Source organism: Lissotriton helveticus, chromosome 7 (genome assembly GCF_964261635.1).
Source record: "Lissotriton helveticus chromosome 7, aLisHel1.1, whole genome shotgun sequence".
NCBI lineage: Eukaryota > Metazoa > Chordata > Amphibia > Caudata > Salamandridae > Lissotriton > Lissotriton helveticus.
This window is the reverse complement of record NC_136068.1, coordinates 124,407,072-124,427,293: the sequence shown is the minus strand read 5'-3', so window position 1 is coordinate 124,427,293 and position 20,222 is coordinate 124,407,072. Positions and strand designations below refer to the sequence as shown.

Genomic DNA, 20,222 nt, shown 5'->3' with positions numbered 1-20,222 from the left:
TGACCAGCTGCCCTGATGCAGCAAGAGGGAGGTGCGACTAGGTAGGCCCGGGGGATATTTAGAGTGTGCTGGCTTAATTCACCTAATTTGGGTAATTTTGCATTATGCTTGCTCTGTAAAATGTCTGAAATTATGCCATAACACCACGCTGTATTTTTATGCCAGTTTGTAGCAAAATTATAGCAGTGGAGAGCAAGAACAAAGTGAGTGGCTATTGTTCATGACAGCTGTGTTTTTCATACCATTTTCTCAGCGCAAAATGCACCTTTGCATCGATTGATACAGCTACATAACAGATTTGCTTTTTGTTTAACTATGCATAATTTCATGTAATTTTCAAGTTACTATGTAAAAGCAAATTTAGCACATCTCCACTACACACATTCATTGTCCAACCTGATTCTAAAGGAACATGCAGTGGAAGCAAGTATCTGCAGTAGTCCTCACCAAATCAGAAGCCCTCACTAAAAAACCCTCATGCAAATGGTAGGCATCTCAGAAGGATGACAGGCTGAGTTAGCCTTACTAGGGTTTGATCATGTGATCGGAGGTCTCTACAACAGGTGCATCAACCCATTGTAGTATGCAAGACTGATATTACATGTTATGGTGCAAAAGCAATGTGAACATTGGCACTGATACAACTGTCCCAGTGCCCACATCTATTAGTGCATCATGTATGTTGCTGGATTTGTTTCATCAAAATAAATTGCCTGTGGTTAGAAGGGGTAGAGCGGATCACATGTCACAAAGCACAAGGAGAAAAGTAACCATTACAATTGTTTTTTACGGCGCTTAGAAATTGCAAAAGTGAACCCTGATGTGCTAGATACGGGTGATTGCAACATCACCATTGCCATTACAGAATCTTGAAGATCTAGTTGATAACACTCTGCACACCTTCAGGAAGTGCCTCAAGACCTGGCTATTCGACTGATCCAGAGGCGCACCCTCCCCACCCCCCTATCGCCTTGAGACCCTAACGGGTGAGTAGCGCGCTTTATAAGCCCCCTGATTGATTGAGTGCTGTTGGCAAGGAGGAAGTCTGTGCCTTCAGAACATAGCTGCTAGTGCAGTCTTAGAACCTGGATGGCCCAATTGTATCTCCTATGAATTACAAACTTTATTTAGTTGGAAGAAAAGGCAAAACGTAATTTAGTAGGACGAAAAAGTAAGAGAGCTAGCTATGTTTCCATATTAATTAATGTGATTAAAATATTACATGTAACTTATTGAGGCCAACTGCCCTTTCTATTAATGCCCATCCTTGTAAAAAAATTAAAAGTGCTATGCCCCATCAACTACACAAGAAATCTACCATGTCAGAGCAGCTGTGAATTATTTCGCTTCCACAAGAAATGAAAGAGTTCCCTGCACCCATAAAGTGGTGTGAGGCAAAGAAAGAACCATCATTTCTCCACTGTTTACGTGCAATAAACTAACAATTTTAGCCAGATCTCCCCTCTCTTTCAACACCAGCCTGCTCATAATTAAATTATGAGAAAAAGATTTAAAGTATAACCTCACTTTTCCTCATGTTTTCCCCACACTCTTGCACTTTCTACAAGTTTAAATGAGAGTATGGGAACTGTACTCACTAGAGGGACAATTATAGGAGAGTTTGACATACTGACTTAGGAACAATAAAAAACAGCACCAAAAATCAAACAAGGCTCCAACATATGGACACTGTCAATGATATGGGATACTGAAACAATGACATAGGGGCATTAACACATGTGCAAGGGCATGAAGCCACAAGGAGGCTGTCACAGAGCCAATGATGGGGAGACTTTGAGACCAACACACTCGTCATAGGACCTTCACATGTGAATATTTACAAAGGTGACACCGGGACATTGGCTTAGACAAAAGAACACTGACTTAAGGACATCAGAAAGACTGCGGCACAAGGACTAAGGAAGATTGACACAGAGACTTTGACTTTGGGACACTGATGAATGTGTTGAATGTGTGGTAAAGGTTGTTTTCAATACAATGCAAGTCTATACCAAGGTATAAATCAAAAATCAAAAATGTTGAACCGCAAAAAAATGTAGTTACATTTAGGTGTAGGAGTAAATATAAACACGAGTAAATATACACATATAAGTACTTTTGTGAATTGGAACCTGCAGAGCTTACAGTAGCCCAGTAGTGTGTCTACATTATTCACTGATAATGGACACTGAGGCCCTGATTACGACGTTGCGGAATGGGAACCGACCGACCTCAGGTCGGCAGTTCCGACCACATCATTTGGTTGCGACCGCACGCAGTGTGTTCGGAAACATAAATTTTTCAATGGGAGCTTGTATGTAGGGCGGAAAACGCCCACATTATAAGCTCCTATAGATAAATGGATGTTTCCAAACATCCCTGCACCATGTGGCAGGCACCTCACGGGTGCCTGGCACACAGTGCAGGGATGTTCAGGGCCAAATGCAGAGTACTGGGGGGAAGGGGACCCTCCTGGAGTCCCCAAAGTCAGTCTCCAACAACCAATCCATGTCAGTAAGGCCGATATAGAGTGGCTGTCAAAAACCAACATCATAATCCCAATGGCAGGACCGCAGTCCTTAAGGGATTAAGAGGCCTTTCCGACTGGCTGAAGGTCTCCATGACCCCATCGGAACCGCGTCAGATTCCCCGGCTAGTTTAAACCCCAACCCCCATCATTATAATACGGCAGTAGGACTTTATACAGTCAGAAATGTTCCGACCAACATTGTAATTAGGCACTATATTTTCAGCATTTCCAGAGGTCTAGAAAAGGTGGCATCAAGACACCATGTCCTATAAACCAGCTCATCTAAAGTAGAAACCAGGCTTGGTCGAACATGTGTGCTATGGGTTTGATGAAAACCATAGCACACATGTTCGACCAAGCCTGGATCATTTGAGCTAGGGTCGTTTTTTTAATCAGGGATGCTGGTAGAACAGTGCAGGTGCTTTCCTATTCAGTCAGGCAAAGGTGCTTTGGGAAGAGAGATTATGTTGTTCCACTTATACAAATGCCTTCCATTTGTTCAGTTTTATGGCTCTTACGGTCTGCAGCCATTTATTCTTGGAGGCACCATAGTTCCTCCAGACAAACAGTGGACCACATCCCTTGCACCTTGCACCATTAGCCTCAGGTGTAATTCAGTATGTGCTGCTTGAAGCTGTTAAACGTGGATGTGAGGATGGTGATGCTGAGACAAGTGATTTCTAAATATGCAGGCGGGGTTAAAGATTCAAGAACTAGAGGTGTTATCGGCTTTTGGTCTGTGATGATCTTCGAGTGATGACTGTATGGTTTAGGTAAATATTTTAGCAGCTTCACTTCATAGCAATCAACTTCTTTTCTATTTCTAAAATATCCAGTATGGAATCTGTAAAGTCATAGCAAGGCGACAAAGGTTTTGGGTGCCCACTTGTCAGGCTTCTGTTTTTGTACTAAAACAGCTCCTGCAATCTATGGTTTAATGGCATTGGTAGCTAGAGGTACTTCATGGGGGAATCATGTAACAGGGCATGCTTTGCTCCTGGAGCACCTTTTAATGTTTTTTGGTTGACAGCCCCACCACATTGAAGAGCTTCAGTGCCCTTTGATAGGTCAGAAAGGCAGCATTGTCAACTATAATTAGACTGACTCTAGTCGTTTTTGCTGAATGACTCTTATGGAGTATCTTATATCAAAGAAGGGTCTCTGTAGGATTTGGCCTTTTTGGCTAAAGTTCCCTACATTTTTTGCTTTCTCCTAGACCGTTTTCCTGACATAGAGTTGCCAATTTAGATGCTTTGGGTACTTTGCCACTGGTGATCAGTGTCAAAGTACAAGAATTTCCTATGTAAAATGTATTGGTAATTGGTTGGCCATGATTGGTATGTTTGCCTTACTAGTAAAGTCCTTAATGATGTGCATTGTGTGTGCCAGGGCTAGTAATGCAAGGGCACGCGGAGAAGGGAACTCAAGCCTGCAGTGTAGTGCCTGCGCACAGTTTGCTAAGTTAGCATGTTGTCCTGACAAGTTCAAGTAGTACACAGGAAAGGATGGGCAAGATGATGGGTAGCAAAGGGGAGCGGAGAGCAGTTGAAAGCGATAAGAAAGGGAAGGGGAAGAGAGATTAATCTAAGGAGAGAAGGGAAGCAAGGGGAGTGGAGGTGAGGACAGAGGAGAGGAAGAATTGGAAGGGAATGGCAGATAAGGAAAAGGAGGGAAGGGAAAGGGTTGGCGGGGAATGGAAGGGGTTGACAGGGGAATGGAAGAGAAGGGGATGGGATGGGAGGGGAAGAGAGACAGGGAAGGGGGAGGGAATGTGAAGGAAGAGGAGAGGACAAATGTAAAGAGCAAGGAAGCTGATGGGAAAGGATGGAGGAAGGGAAGGAACGTGAGAGAAGAGACAGAAAAGGAAGGGCAACCACCCACATGCAAGACGCACTGGGTAAAACAATCAGCCTGACCCCACCACAGGGGCTCCTCAACATTTGGGAGCCAACCGACCTTACTGAAGTAGAACAACAACTAGTTACCTTGGGCTATGTGTTGGTTAAGAAAGGCATTGCGATGAAGTGGGAGGTGGCAGGGCGACCCTCCATAAATGTCTGGGCGGCTGAGCTGGACAAATGTATGGTAGCAGAAAAAGAAGCATTCAAATGCAGAGGATGCCCTAAGAAATGGGACAAAAAATGGAGTGGGTGGAAGCATACCATGGAAATCCTTGTATATCTCCGACTGTAGAATTGGAAATGGTTAAGGGGAAACATCTCACATTTTCCATGACTGAATGATTGTGTGATTATGTTCAGTAATCCATGCCTGATATTTTAAGATTGAACGGTCTCCAATGTATAACTGTGATGATTTGAATTTGTTACTAATAAAAAGAACATTTAAAAAAAATAAAAGGAAGGGAAATAATGGATACATGAGAGGAAGGGACGGGGAGAATAAAGCGAGGGAGAGGGAACTAAGGAAGGGAAAGGGAATGAAAGCAGAGTGGAGATTAGAGGGAATGAGACACAAGGGGAGGGGAGGAGGGGGAGAGTGGAAGGGAAGGTGACGGTGGGGAAACATCCATAACAACACGGGCATTACCCCGCACTGCTATTACAACGCAAGACGTTACAACGACTTGCGCTGGAGGGCGCTGTAGGATAGGGAATAGTTTAATTTTCTATCCAACACCTTCCCTACTGTCAACGTGGGCTGGAGTTGGAATAGAAAATTAAACTATTCCACTATCCAGCGCCCCCCAACACAAGTCGTTGTAACGACTTGTGTTGTAAAAACTGCGTTGTAATGGCATGCGGGGTAAAAGCCCACGTTGTAATGCCGTACAACCGTGAAGGTGAAGTTAGGAGACAAAATAAAGTCAGGGGAGGTAAAGGAAGGGAATAGACTAGTTATGGAAAGGAAGGGACTGGAGTGGAAGAATAGGAATAAAGAGAAGGGGAGGAGAGATATAGAAGGAGAGGGGAAAGGAGAAGAAGGGGAGAGGGAAGAAGAGCGGAGTGGAGAGGAGAGACAGGGAAGGGAGGGAAAAGTAGGGGAGGGAAGGGAAATGGAAGGAAGTGACAGGGAAAAGGAATGAAAAGTGATGTGGGGCGTGATTGGAAGGGGAGAGAAGAAATAAGAAAGGTAAAGGAATGAAGGAGAGAGACTGGGAAGGGAGAGGAGAGATATGGAAGAAGAGAGAGGAGAGGTAAGGAAGGAAGGGAAAGGAAAGGAGAGATGAGGAGAGATAGGGAAGTGGAGGGGAGAAATAGTGAAGTAGAGCTGAATGAAGAGCGGGAGAAGGACTGGGAGAGGGAGAGGAAAAGCAAAAGGGAAAAGGAAAGAAAATGAAAGGAAAGGTAACAAGGGGGTGGAGGGAAGGGAAGAGATAGAGGAGGGGAGCGATAGGGAAGGAGGAAAGAGAAAGGGAACGGGAAACACGAGGATAGTGAAAGGAAGAGAAGAGAGAAAAAAAAGAAAAGAAAAGTGAATGGGAAGTTATTGGATGGGATGGTAAGGGTATGGGATTAAAGGGACGAAAAGGTAAGGGAAGAGAAAAGGAGCGATGAGAAGGAAGTGGGAGAGCGGGGCGAAAGGGAATGAGGGGAGGGGATAGGAGTGGAGAGATAGGGAAGGAGTGAAGGGAAATGAAGAGGGGAAGTGGTGAGGAGAAATAGGAAAGTAAATGTGAAGGAAGGGGGAGGAAATAAAAGGAAGAAAAGGAAAGAAAGCCATTGCAAGGGGAAGTGGTTAGGAGAGTTGTGGAAGGGAAAGGAGAGGCGAGACAGGGCAGAAGAGAAGTGGGTGGGAGACGAAAGAAGCGACATGGAAGGAGGGGATCATGGGCAATAGGAAAGTAGAGGAGAGAAAGGGATGGCAAGGGAAAGGGAAGGGAATGGAAGTTATGAGTAAGGGAAGTGTAGAGGAGAGGAAAGGAGAGAGGAGATTTAAGGGGAGAGGAGAGAGAGGAAGGAAAGAGGGAAGTGGAGGGGAAGGTAGAGGGAATGAAAGGGAAGAAGTGGAAGGAACGCTGGGGAAGGGAAAGGGGGAAAGGAAGGGGATGGAAGGGAAAGGATAAAGAATGTGAGGGAAATGGAGATGAGGGAAATGGGGAGATAGTGAAAAAAGTAAGTAGAGAGGAGGGTAAGGAGACTAGAGATTGGAGAGGAGGAGAATGGAGATAAGAGAAAGGGAAGAAGGGGAAAGGAGAGGAGAGGAGAGAGGGAAGGAGGGAAGAGGAGGGAAAGATGGGGAAGAGATGGGGAAGTGAGAGGATAGATGGGGAAGGGGGAAGAGAGATAAGATAAGGTAGGAAAGGAAAATAGAGTGAAGAAATAGGGAAGCGGAGGAGAGAGAAGGGGAAGGGAATAGTAAGGGAGGGTAAAGGAGAGTAGGAAAGTGGAGGGGATGGAAGGGATTGGAATAGAAGGAAAGTGGGTTAGCAGGGCAATGAAAGGGAGGGAATGCGAATGGAGATGAGAAATGTAAAAAGGAGGGTAGTTGAGAAAGGATGGGAGAGGGGAAGAGACGTGGGGAGGAAAGGAGCAAGATACTGAAAGGAAGTGAAAGAAAGGAGACGGAGAGGAAAGGAATGAGAGGGGAGGAGGAAGGGTGGAGAGATGAGAGATATGGAAGGGTAGGTAACAGAAGGGGAGGGGAGCAGAACGAAGATACAGGGAAGGGATGGAAGGAAAGGGAATGTGAAGGGAGATGAGAGAAGGGTAAATGGGAAGAGTGGAAAGTGGAGGAAAGGGAAGGGACGGTGGTTGAGGGGAAGGAAGGGGAGGCGACAGGAAAGGAGACACAGAGAAGAAGTGAAGGGGAGAGGAAAGGAGGGGAGATGGGGAAGGAGAGGGTAGGGTAGGGGAGGGAAGGGCGGATAGGAGAGTTAAGGAAGGAAAAGATATGCAAGGAAAGTGGAGGGGGAATGAAGTGAAGTGGAATGGCGAGTGTAGATGGGACGGTAGGAGAGGGGGAGAGGAGAGATATAGGTAACAGAAGGGGAGGGGTAGAAACAGTGAAGGAGATGAGAGAGTATGGCAGGGGGAGAGAATAGGGGTGAAAAGGGTTGGCAAGTAAATGGAAGAGAAGGGAAAGTAGAGGGAGGAGAGTAAAAAAAAGAAGGGCTGGGAAGGTAAAGGAAGAAGAGTGAAGGGTTAGGAAATGTTAAGATATGGAATGTGAAATGGACGGTAAAGGGGGGTTGGAAGGGCATATAAAGGAATAGATTAGAAGAGATGGTGAGTTCATGGGCGTCCGCAGGGGGGGGCAAGGAGGGGCGCTTGCCCCCCCCTGGAGCACCCCTCCTTGCCCCCCTGCCAGGGCTGGCGCTAGGGCGTGTGATGCTGGATTCCTGGGGGCGCCGTGTTTACAAATTAATTATGATTTTAAAAGCACCTACTCAGCGTTCCTTTCCTCCTACAATTGCGGGTCCTCACAGAAATGTCAAGATAACTCCTGTGATTAATGTTCTTCCTGGTCAGAGATCAGAGTTTTGTGTAGTTGAGATTTAATTTCGACTTATGTGAAGGTAGCACAGAGGGTTAATATGCCTACTGCAAAGAACGTGTACCAAGTAGATTAAAGTTCATTTAATGTAAATAGATCAGCAGGTTACTGCTTTTAAAAGAGGCATCCTTTTGTTACTTGCAATTTATAACGTAAAGTCCTAATATAGAATAGTGAGGTATTAACTTTCATCATAGAAGTGCATACACTCTGCTAAGTACAGAACATTGATTAATGTTGCAAAAATGTTTAATTTGGGTAGAAATTGATTCTTATTATTAATATGCTGCTTCTTTTTCGACTCTGAGTTTGTGCTTCTCCACACCAAGCACTCCTCAACTATACTGTCTACCAGTATGGATGACATATGACTCCTACACTTTTAGTCCTGTGGCTTATGTAACATTTCCTACACACTGATTTACACATGTATGATTGATTGTCTGGGTAATGTGTTTGTGATGCAAAGTGCTCTGACATACTTTAATGGTATGAGTAGCGCTATATAATGAATTCAATGCATCTGAGAGAGAGTGGTTATGTAGACTTGGTCACTGTTAAAGGGTGCTAGTGAGAGAATCCGTGGTGGAGGTGGTCATTGGGGGCGCAAAATAACATTGTCACACTGGGTGCCACTAGCGCTAAAGCCGGCCCTGCCCCCTGTGGTCGCCCATGCCACTATGCATTACACATGGTGCTCCAGCCACTGTTCCTTTCCAGCTCGCACTCTCTGTTCTAGTCTGAAGCTCCTTTGCGACTCAGGGCTCAGTAGGACAAGACCCGGGCTTAATTTTCCTGCACCGTCCCTTTGGCACTCTCTTCTAGGTGAACTCCTGTGCATCTCATCGCACGTCACATCTAGACACCACCTGCAGACTCTGCTCTTTTCTAGATCCCTCTGAGTATCCTCTGCCTCCCCCCCCCTCCATCTTATAATTTAGTCAAATGCACCAGGAGACCTCGGACTTTATAGTGCGCTCTGACACAATTACAAGATTGAGGCAAAGTCTTTTCAAATAATTATTGGATTATAGTGATGGACTGCCTAGAACAGTTGCTGTTAAGTAAATTACTAAGCAGAAAGAAAAGTCACATTTGAATAAAAGAGCATATTTTAAGGGAGACACTGCTCTGACATAAAATGGTGGACATCAATGGATGATTTTTGATTTAATAAGTTGCATTGATCAAGAAAGATAACACAAACAGAAAACGAATGTAAATGAAGTCTTAGACACAAGTCAGTACAGAGGGGGATATCCAGATGGGCTAGGAAGCGTGGATGCTAAGAGTAGAGGGGCTGAGTCCATGTGTAGTCACCACTGTAGTCCAGAGCAGGGAGGAGGCACAACGAGCAGGCATATGTAAGATTTATCCATGAGTAGAAATGATCATACAGCCCTTCCGAGTCTTTCTCACTGAGGGTAAGAGCAACTTCAGAGAAGTGAGACCTGTGTCCTAACTCCGCCAGTGAAGACAGCGGGTCCAAAGGAGAAAGAACCAGGCCAGACAGAGTAGGTCCAGGCAGTGTGCACGGAGGCAGGCTCGGTGGGTCCGGAAGAGGGACAGCGCAGGCAGAACAGCTCCAGAGAAGGGCGAGCAGAACCGGACCAGGGTTAGCCGATCTGGACCAGCAGATCCACCCTGAATAGGGAGGTGGCACAATACGCAATCAGAATGTAGTGTTCAGCTTTGAGGTTCCAGGGGGTAACTTTAGGGATCAGGGTGGGTGTGGGTTTTAAGGTGCCAGGGAGTAATTTTAAGGTTCACGGTGGGTTAGGGAATGGGGTGCCAGGTGGATAATTTTAGGGTTCAGGGTGGGTATGGGTTTTAGGGTACCAGGGGGTAATTTTAGGGTTCAGTGCGGGTACGGGTTTTGGGTGCAAGGGGGAAATTTTAGGGTTCAGGGCGGGTATTGGATTTGGGGTGCCAGGGGGGTAATTTTAGGGTTCAGGGTGGGTATGGGTTTTGGGGTGACAGGGGGACAATTTTAGGGGTCAGATTGGGTATGGGTTATGTTTGCCATGGGGGTAATTTAGGGTTCAGGGTGGGTATGGGTTTTGGGGTGCTAGAGGGTAATTTTAGGGTTCAGGTTGGGTATGGGTTTTGGGGTGCCAGGGGCGTAATTTTAGGGTCCAGGGAGGGTATGAGTTTTGGGGGGGGGGTGGGGTAATTTTAGGGTTCAGGATGGATATGGGTTTTGGGGTGGTAGTGGGTAATTTTAGGGACCAGGGTAGGTATGGATTTTGGGGTGCCACAAAAGAAAGAGATGGCTGTGGCACAACAACCCTATGGTGTATGAGATCATATGCGGCCTGCTTCCTGCCCCCTATGGCTCCTCCTGCGCCCCAGTGTTTCTTGTGCCCCACCTGGCACACATCATGTCGGAGGATGATGATGACATTAACATTTTGCCCCCCCCTGGAAAAATTTCTGCGGACGCCCATGGGTGAGTTGCCAGTGTAAAGCGCGGAAGGAGTTGAAAGTGGAAAGGAAAGGAAGGTTGTATAAAAAAAGGGTGTGGGAGAAGTAAATGGATGAAAGGAAGATCGAATGTGAAAAGGGGGAAGGAAAGAATGAGAAAGCGTAGGGAGTTGATAGGGTGTGTAAGGGGAGCCGAAGGGCAGGGAGAAAGGGAGTAGGTAGTAAGAGAAGTGCTGGGTACGAAGGTAATGTAAAAGTGCTAGGAAGAATGGAGTAGATAGATTGGGTATCAAAATGTTATAGGAAATGGGAGGGGAGTAAAGGGTAGGGGTGAGAGAGCGAGAGACGAGAATCAAAGTCAAATGAAAGGAGGGAAGTGGTAAAACAGAACTGAAATGTAGGGGGGACTAGGAAGAAGGAAGGGGAGATTAGGGAAGGCGACTGGATTGGATAAGAAAGGGAAGCATGCGAGAGGCAAGAAATGGGTCAGGAGATAAATGAGCGGATTGGTTAGGGAATGTGAATTATACAGTTGGGAAGGGAAGCATATGGTAGAGGGGCTATGGGTTTCAAGAATGGGGTGAAGAAATTAAGTATCAAGTTAAATTGGAATTTCAAGTCAGTTTTAAATTAGTTTTCAGTTTGATTTCAAGTTCGGTTCAGTTTCATTTGATGTATTCACTCACCTAGCCTCTTACACCCACCCTGCCCCTTCCTTTTCTGGGGTCTGCTCGGCCCCACAGCTTCGGGCCCTCACCGTCCAGCTCCAGCTGCGGCAGTGGTCCTCTCCGCCCGGTGTTCTTCTGTGCAGTGCTGCAGCTCCCTGGTTACCGACCTTTTGTACCAACGACACGTCACAATGGAGACTTTTCAACATGTCATCATACATCACCGGTTTGCGGGTGATACCATGCGTTTCGGATTATCAGGGGGGGAAAGTAACGCATGGCTATTCGTGTTTTGTTTTTAGAAAAAAAAACACTCTGTAGCCACAAAAAATGATCCTGCAATGAACCTGAACGACTTCTATTTCCTACCCGACAAAGTTCCATAACAGTGGCCTCCCCTTTTTTCGGCGCTGCAGTGTAGGTCTCTCCTTGGCATGAACCGTGGGCCTCGTGACGCCACATTATAGGGCCTGTGATATCATAACATTCCACTTACTGGGTTCTGCTTCTGGTGCAGCTGGGAAGTGGAGAAACTTCAGGCGAGTTTTAGAATGTGGGTTTTTAAGTCTTCGTTTAAAATAAATTATAGTCTCACCTTTTTTTTATGTGCAGATTTATATAGCGCGAACGCCTCCCGAAGGTATTGGAGCGCTTTACATGAGCTCCAGTTACGTTACACAAGGACACAGTCATTATTTATTTATTATTAATATTATTATTATTATTTGGTATGCACGGGGAGATTAAGTGATTTGCCTAGAATCACAAGATGTGGAGTCGACGCCGAGGCTCGAACCTTGGTTTCCCAGCTCCAAAGTCTGCACAGCGCACTTTCTAAGTACATATTAAACGATGTCATTGGGCAACCCCCAAATCCTGTGTTTGCCCTGCTCCTCCTCTCGAATAGTGTTCATTCGTGGCAGATTTACGACTTCTGGCGCATCTCTGCTAATCAGCAGAGATGCGCCAGCAGAGTTGCGACGGATCTCCCCACCCGTGCGCCACCACTGATGTGCCGCATTTACAATGCGGCGCACCGTGGTGCTCAGATGGGCAGATGCGTTACGCATCCCCGGCGGAAATTCGGCGCATTGCTGGAGTTGCGTCGCAAGCGCGACGCAGCTCCAGCAAGGCACGGGGGTGCCCTATCTGTAACATGCTGCATCAATCCTCAAGCAGGCGCAGGGTTTTGACGCAGCATGGCCCTAAAAGTGACGGAGTGAAATCTTGTAGATTTCACTCAGCCACTTTTAGGAGGCGTTCCTGCACCGGAACACCCCCCCGCCAGCAGAACGCCTACATGTGGCGCAGAGCTTTACAACGTGACGCATCCCCTAGATGCATCACGTTGTAAATACCCCGCAGCATGGCTCTGGCTTTGCGCTGCGTCACAAGTGATGCAACGGCGGCGTAAAAGAGGCGCAGGGGGCTTGTAAATCAGCCCTGAATGCTCACAGCACCAAACACCAGGGACTGTTGGGCCACTGCGTTACAACCGCGATTCTCTAATAAGGAATACAAGGCAATGTTTATTTGTTGAAAAGTGACTTATTCTTCAAAGAGTTGCAATTTATTTGCCAAACCTAAACTTTAAAACAAGCCTGTTTTAAATGTACTTCATTATATGGATATAAAAATGCACGCACGCTCTGGCCATCGCGCTGCATGCGAGATGAGCGAGGTGTGAGGAGAAGGTGAAGGGAGAAACAATATTTGACACAAAGGAGTGAGGGAGAGGAGGGAAAATGAAGAAGCACAAATAAAGAACAGGGAAATAAGACAAAAAGTGCTAAGAGAGGTAGAAAGGGAGAGATAAATTGGGGTATGAGAGCGATAAAAGCGCAGAAAACCCATGACGGGCGTATGGGCTGCCCGGCAAACCAAAATCTTTTAAGAATGTTTTATCGCTGCCCCTTCAAACCTCAGGCTATTAACCACATAACAAAACTGTGTTGTTAAAAGCATCATTTACCCATGCAGGTGTCTAAAATTCAGCCCCACATCACCACCACCCGTTCACCATCAAGAAAATCAGTAAAAGAAGCCTGCCTCATTCAGTCCCATTCAAGGCAGATTTTTAAGAAGCACAACGTTGAAAGTTCATCACTTGCCACTGGCTAATGGTTTAAATTCTGGTGGACACCAAACATCTATTATTCAGTACCAAGGTGCCCCAAAGGGTACATGTGAGTTTTAAAAATACTAATTATGTTAATGTCATTTTACCTATTCCCATTAGGTTCCTAATATGACAGGCTGAAGTCTCAGACAGAAAAGTGAGGTAAGAAATATTGCCTCAATAATTGCATACACAGTGCCCCAACATACAAAATAGACATTACAATGACGGCCTTCACAATGCAAGTATTGACTGGCACGTCACCTCACTGTCACATTGCCATTGCCCTAGCATGAAAAAAGAAGTTATAATGACAGTTTACACAATGCACAGTGAATCAAAATTCCCTCGGTAAGAATACACAACCCTTCTCAAAGGTGTATTCATCCCATCCTCTTTTAACGGTTAAAGGTACAGGGTGCTTTGAAGTGCATCACTTATAAGCAATAATCATTGGGGGGGGGGTGAACCCCAGTATGCCCATATAGCTCATCTTTCTGTATATATCTCTAATAAACTGATCTAGCTTTTAGGAGAGCCACAACTTACAATCAATGTTTAAAGTCCATTCTTTTTTTAACCAATATTAGTGGTCCAGCATGCTTTAAAAAGCATGGCTATTCAAATATCTTCAGAATCACAAGATAAGCGGAGAGAGGTTCCTCTCCTTTTCTGCTCTTCCACAAATGTAACCTAACACACACAACAGCAGGAGAAAGAGGTAATCACAGTGAGACTGCACCCTCTGTTGGAAAACACCAAGGTTTTTTTAAATGCCCTCATCCACTAGTAGTGGTATGCTGCATAACTGGGCGTGCTACAACACCCCTGCGCCTGGGATGGAGCACAGGGTTAAATGGAAAGACATACAAACATTTAGGGCGATTCACCATGCAGAAAAACTCATTAAATCTACCTCAGTGATTTCCCCGATTTCTCTTTATTATTGGGCCCCCTGGGTAAGATTAAACCAATTATCCACTGACGAATCTGCGATATTAGTAATCCATCATCCTTGCATCTGCTTTCTGTCGACATGTTTCAGCCTGTCTTTGTGCCCCCATGGGTTTCAGCCTGTCTTTGTGCCCCCATGGGTCAATCAGCCCTCCTCAGGACTAAGATCCCACGCCTAGACCTATCAACCCCTTGTTATTAAGAAAGTATCAAGTGAGTGAATTAATGTTCATGTAGTGACCTTACTTGTCACTCCTCAATTTCATACTTAGGGATTTCCTGGAAAAAGAAAAAGAAAATCACCAATACCCTTTCATATGCAGGTGCAATAACGCGCATATGTGCCATCTCAGTGTTCTTATCTTGGTTCATACTTTTACTCTCTGGAACAAGAGTAGCAACGGGATCATATACTTGCCTGTGTAACCTATTCTATGTAAGAATAACTACAAGGAAAGTCAAAATCACAGAAGAAATATCAGATGCAGGTAAACTATGACTAAGTTAGCTGCACACTGCTAGGAAAAAAGGCACAAAGTGAGTGATATTAGGTGGATGGTGCTAGATAAACCGAATATTGCCAGAAATGTTAAAATTGAAAAAAACAACTGCTGATATGGGAACAGAGATGGACATATACTGTATCCAAGTCATCAATGGGGGTTAAATGATGATATTCCCTGGCATTCTTTGAATTGTCTGCAGAGAAAAATACCCATAAAATGTTTAGCCTCATGTGTCAGACAAAGAAAGGTTAGGGGCCTCATAGGTGCTGGTCTACCACCAGGATATGGGCATAGAATAGTTTACCACACTACATATACAGTACACAACACAACTCTTCAACCGACCAGGGTTTTAGAAAAGCGAATTAATTGGCATAAAGCGTATTGATTATACCTTGAGACAGGTGAATGAGCTCTCTTTCTGTGTATTAATCTCCGTTTGCTTTCATCAATCAGGTGTAAATGGATACAGAGGGAATAGTATTTCCTTTTTAATACATTTATGATGCTTTAGTAAATTACGATAAGAATGCTGATCCCTGTCATTAGAATGATGATGCATCCACATTTTCAATAAACTTAACAATGCTAAGAAAACCGCTTTATACGTAGTGCTTATCACTTTTCTGAGCACTTCCAATATGGCGATGAGCATTGACACGTTACGCATGAGGGTGATTGGTCCCAGAGCACGGGGACATACCACGTGGCATATCATGCCATTGTGAGAGCACCCGATGGATGAACTAGAGAAGGGGCAGTCCAAGAAGCTACCTCCATACTACGGAGGGCAGCGAGTGGCAACAGCAATGAGCATATAATTGATTTTAACCCCTGCACACGCGCTTTGCTGTTGCATGATGATTTTGCCACATAATCAGCACCCTGAACTACACACAAACTCCAACTATAGCTTGGGAATGTGGCAGGGCAAACGCATAATGGTTCTTCCAAACGAGGACTACTCGATATTACGATCACTAAGTTAGCATTGATACTAAAAGAAATTAAAAGACGGCAATCTTGAACCTTTAATTACGAAACTGATGTGAAATCAATGGGGGAATAGCAACCCTCTGGATAGCTATGATCTTACTTCTGTTTCTGATTCTAATTCACAAACAAATATTTAAAAAAATCTAAATTTGAACGGGAAGGTTGAAGCTTTTTTCAATTTAATTGGGGCCACTCTTTGTCCATACTATATTCTGTTTGATTCAACTACACTGGCCCCATGAATCAATCTGAGGACACTACCTTAATTTTTAGCTTCCAATAATCAAATTCGTTCACTTTACAGAATGTTTATAAAAATTGTATTGTACATTTTGCATTATTATTTATAAACAATTTTGTTAATATTATTTAATTTTCTAAGCAGTTGCGGACTCCCTGAGTAGGCTTCACTGACCCCCAGGGGTTCTTGGACCACAGGTTAAGGACCATTGGCATAGAGTGTCGTAGAGTGGAGTGTCCTGTTGTGGATTCGAGTAGAGTCTCTTGGATTAGAGTGGAGGGGTGTAGAGTGGAGGGACGTAGAGTGGAAGGACGTAGAGCGGAGGGACGTAGAATGGAGGGGCGTAGAGTGGAGGGGCGTAGAGTGGAGGGACGTAGAATGGAGTAGAGAGGCATTGAATGTTGTGGCATAGGGTGGAGTAGAGTTTTGTAGAGTGGTGTAGCATCGAGTTGAGTAAAGTGTTATAAAGTGAATTTTAGTGTCGTGGAGTAGAGTGCAGTGTCGTAAAGTGGAGTGACGTTGAGTAGAGGAGTTGCATAGAGTGGAGTAGAGGGTCGTAGATTGGAATGGCATAGGGTGAAGTGTCGTAAAGTAGAATGTTGTGGAGGGTCAGAGTGTAGCGGAGGGTCAGTGAAGTGGGAGAAGAAAAGCAGTGATCAAAGCCCCCATAGGAACAGTCAGAGTGAGGCAAATAAATAATGAGTTATAGGCACAAAATGAAGGAAATATAATGGGAATGGCACAGGACAGAAAGTTGGAGGAGTGAAAATGGGATTAACAGGGGAAATTTCAAAGGGCTTCATGTACACTGTAAAGAAGAGATGCACGGTGCATGTGACCAGTGCCTCCCAATGGTAGAGGTACACCGCTAACAGAAGGCGACATGAGGGCTGGTGTCAAAATTTACAAACAAGGTGAGGGCACTGGTCCAAGTGCTTGGGGAGGACAGAGTGCCAGAAGTATGGATGACCAGGGATGAGATGTCTAGAAGGGCCAACAAGGCAAGATCATGCAGCATCGTGCTGGGCAATGAGTCATTCAGGATATCTGGGGAAACAGATTTGAGCATAGACAGTTTTGTGAAAGGAGAACTGGAAATATTAAAGAAAGAAAGATGGACACACTAGAGACTAGAAGAGAAACGGACGCTGTGCTGTTTTGTTCCATTACAGAACTTCCTCTTGGATGGAAAGTTTATTCAATTGTATGACTTCCAGTCTTCTTCTTTCTGGCTTAGGGGGCAAACTTATTAGAAAGGGGTGTGAGGAAGTGATTTTATTTATGGCAAGTCATGAGGAGAGAGGGTTTAACATAATTCTGTTGCTGTCTTAGTTGCTTTGGTTCATGTTGGATCCTCTTTTGTTGGAAGCATTAGTTTTTTTATGAACCTTCATGCCTGGTTGTTTTATGACCGGGGCCATGTACACACAACATGGACTAATCTACTTTACCAGTAGGGGTTTGGAAGCCATCTTGGCTAGACTCTGCCTCTCTACTGGGACTGTGTATAGTAACTGACAAGGTTGATGTGGTTTTCTTTTCATGAAGCCCGACTCATGTTTTCGGTTTACCTTTTATCAGGCCTTAGTGGTGCCTGGTTTGGCCATTGCTTCTCATGGGTTCATGGTTAGGGCCCACACACAGGTGTAACGTGTCTGTCCTCCCTCACGTCTGTATATTCCTCTGGTCTTCACTCCTCTTTGAAGTGTTTCAGAGTTACAGTTTTGGTCATTGGCAACCTTTTCTCCTCATTCTGTCTGAACTGCTGGTGCTGCTAATATAAGCTTCTTTTCATTATTTTTTAGCTTTCATGTCCTGATAAAGAAGGTGGAGCTGCACTGCCCATTTCTTCCAAGACTTTACATGACCAGCAAAGGCTGGGTAAAAGCTGCCACATAAGGTAGGTCAGTGACAGGATGCCGGAAAATCCAGAAGCAAACCCAGCAGCACCGGAAGTGGAACCGGAAGAGAGCCATGCCCCAGTACCATGTCCTTCAGAACAGGAAATGGATCTGAAGGTGGCAATAAGGTCTGAGTGAGGGGGATTGCCTACCAGAATACCTGCCTTCCATCCCATACTTGGTGGGAACGCTTCTCCTGGACCAAAGCCACCTACCCCTCTGTAAGTGTCTCTATAACTGGATTAGAAGAAACAACGCCTCCATTGTTTGTTGCAACCTCTAGATGTAAAAGATGTTCCTTCACTGTCCTCAGGAGATGTTAAATCATGAAGTCAGGAGCTTGCAGGGTTTCACCAGATACACCTCCATCACACGGCATCCAGGGAAGCATGGAATCAGGCTGGAGTCCTGGTACCAGCTACTGGTGCAGGAGAGTTATTTTAAGTTTTGCGGATTCAGTCTGGCACCCGAAGTAGATTCAAGAGGTGAGGAATCAACAGGCAAATGTATGCAAAAAAAAAGCCGTTGAGACTGGCCCAATAATTATCAGGACACATGAATTTTGCTGTTAGAGTGGTGTCGCTGAGCGGGGACACACTGCAAGCAAATGGCAATGTCAATGAAGGCGGTAACAAGGCCTGGCCACTTGATACGAGTTACAGGCATGGTAGCAGAGATAAGGACACGTAGAAAGACATTTCGGGAAGGGTACAGCAGTGTGTAAACGTGTCTGCCGAAGATCCAGTGACATAGAAGATTGAGAAAGTTTTAGCTGAAGCATGCACAGTTGCTTTCAGCTTGTGGACGATGGTTCAAGGAGGAATAGCCAACATCATGGAGAGTTAAAAAGCCACAGCATTGCAATATTGGAATTCTTCCCTGGGGCATTGTCATTACAACTGTGGAGTAGAGAGACCGCTAATCGCAAAGAGACATCTGTTGTAGACAAGTAAGCAGTGGTCAGCATAATGGCAACATAACAAGAATGGATACCTGGGTACAAACATTTAAGCACATTCTAGGCGAGACACCAGAGCTGAATCTTTATCAAATGTGCAGTGGTTGAGATTCCGTGGGTTTGTTTAGAAGAAGTAAAACATGCAACACAAGTGCCAGCAGCCATTTTCAAGAGAGTGCCAGCTCTGTGCCCTATTACTAGTGCCGTCAGGAAAACAGTACTTAGAGGCAGGCAGGGAAAGGCCTCAACATGGGCGGGGCAGAAATGAAATAAGTGAACATGAAAAAGAGCGATGTCAGCAATTAACTGCAGGACACGCTAGAACAGGCTGGCTACCACTTCAGGGTAACAAACAGGCATTTGGTTTCTATGAAAAAAAAACTTTTGTTGCTCGAAAACCTTCATGGGAGACTATATATGAAGGATTATTGAGGAAATTAAGAAGGAATTGGGGAATGAAGATAGATGGTGAATACTAACGACAGTGGATTATGCAGGTGACACGTGTACATCCAAATGGGAGCCAACAGTATTTCAGTCAGATTTCACTTTATGAGCATCGGGGGTGGTGGAAGCGAAAGGAATCTAGGACCTCCTGCAGGATGAGGTGAGAGTACTGTGAGGAGGTCTACAAATAATAGTAAGGAAAAGCAAGACTGACCATCAAAGTGATGGGGCACAGGAGGAAGTATTTATGAGCTGGGATTGAATGCCCAGCAAGAGTGGTAAGGTAATATCTTCAAATATGAAGCCAGGTGAATGACATTTTTTGCGACATGAAAGTGGAAAGGTGATTAAAAGGGTTGAAGGTGGGAAGATTTCAGGAGTATTCAGAAAATGAATAAGACCAAGGGAAAGCAACCTCAGGGAGTTTGGGGTGCACTTGTTTAGGATAGGAGCAACGAAAAGGCGAAGATTAATGAAATGAGAAGAGGGAGAAAAATGAAGCTGGGAAAATGGCTGTCAGGTAAGTGTGTTACATACGTCTGGACAAAAGATAAAGGGTAAGAAACACAGGATGGACATTCACAGTTTATTTGTGATTTGTTGGGAGCGAGTGGAGGGGGCAAAAGAAACAGGAAAAATTGATCACCCACCATACCATCGTGCAGCGGTCAGGAATAGAGGACAGAAGTATGGAGACATACAAAGAGGTGGTGTTAAACTGGTTAGACCAAGGGGGCATGAGATAAGGACACTAACTTCCCAGATTGCGGGATCAGGCCAAGCAAGATGTTGAACAGGACGAATCTTGGTGGGAATAACCTAGATCGGAAAATGTGCTAAAACTTATAGACCAAATGAAGAGACATATGTTGGGAGTGAAAAACAACAGGTAAAAATTGTCTGGGGACAGCTCTTACAAAGAAAAGTATGGAGGCGGAACTAAACACCAGCAGCTGTCACACGGCCAGGAAGGAAGTACACTAATAGGGAGGTATCACATTTCTGCAAGTGGAATAATTTG

General features: G+C 45.0%; 1 protein-coding gene across 2 annotated transcripts in view; it reads right to left on the bottom strand.

Annotated features, from left to right (window-relative positions):
• The window catches only part of UCKL1 (uridine-cytidine kinase 1 like 1), a 283,720-nt gene that overhangs the window by 151,124 nt on the left and 112,374 nt on the right, over positions 1–20,222 (bottom strand). The window lies entirely within an intron of this gene.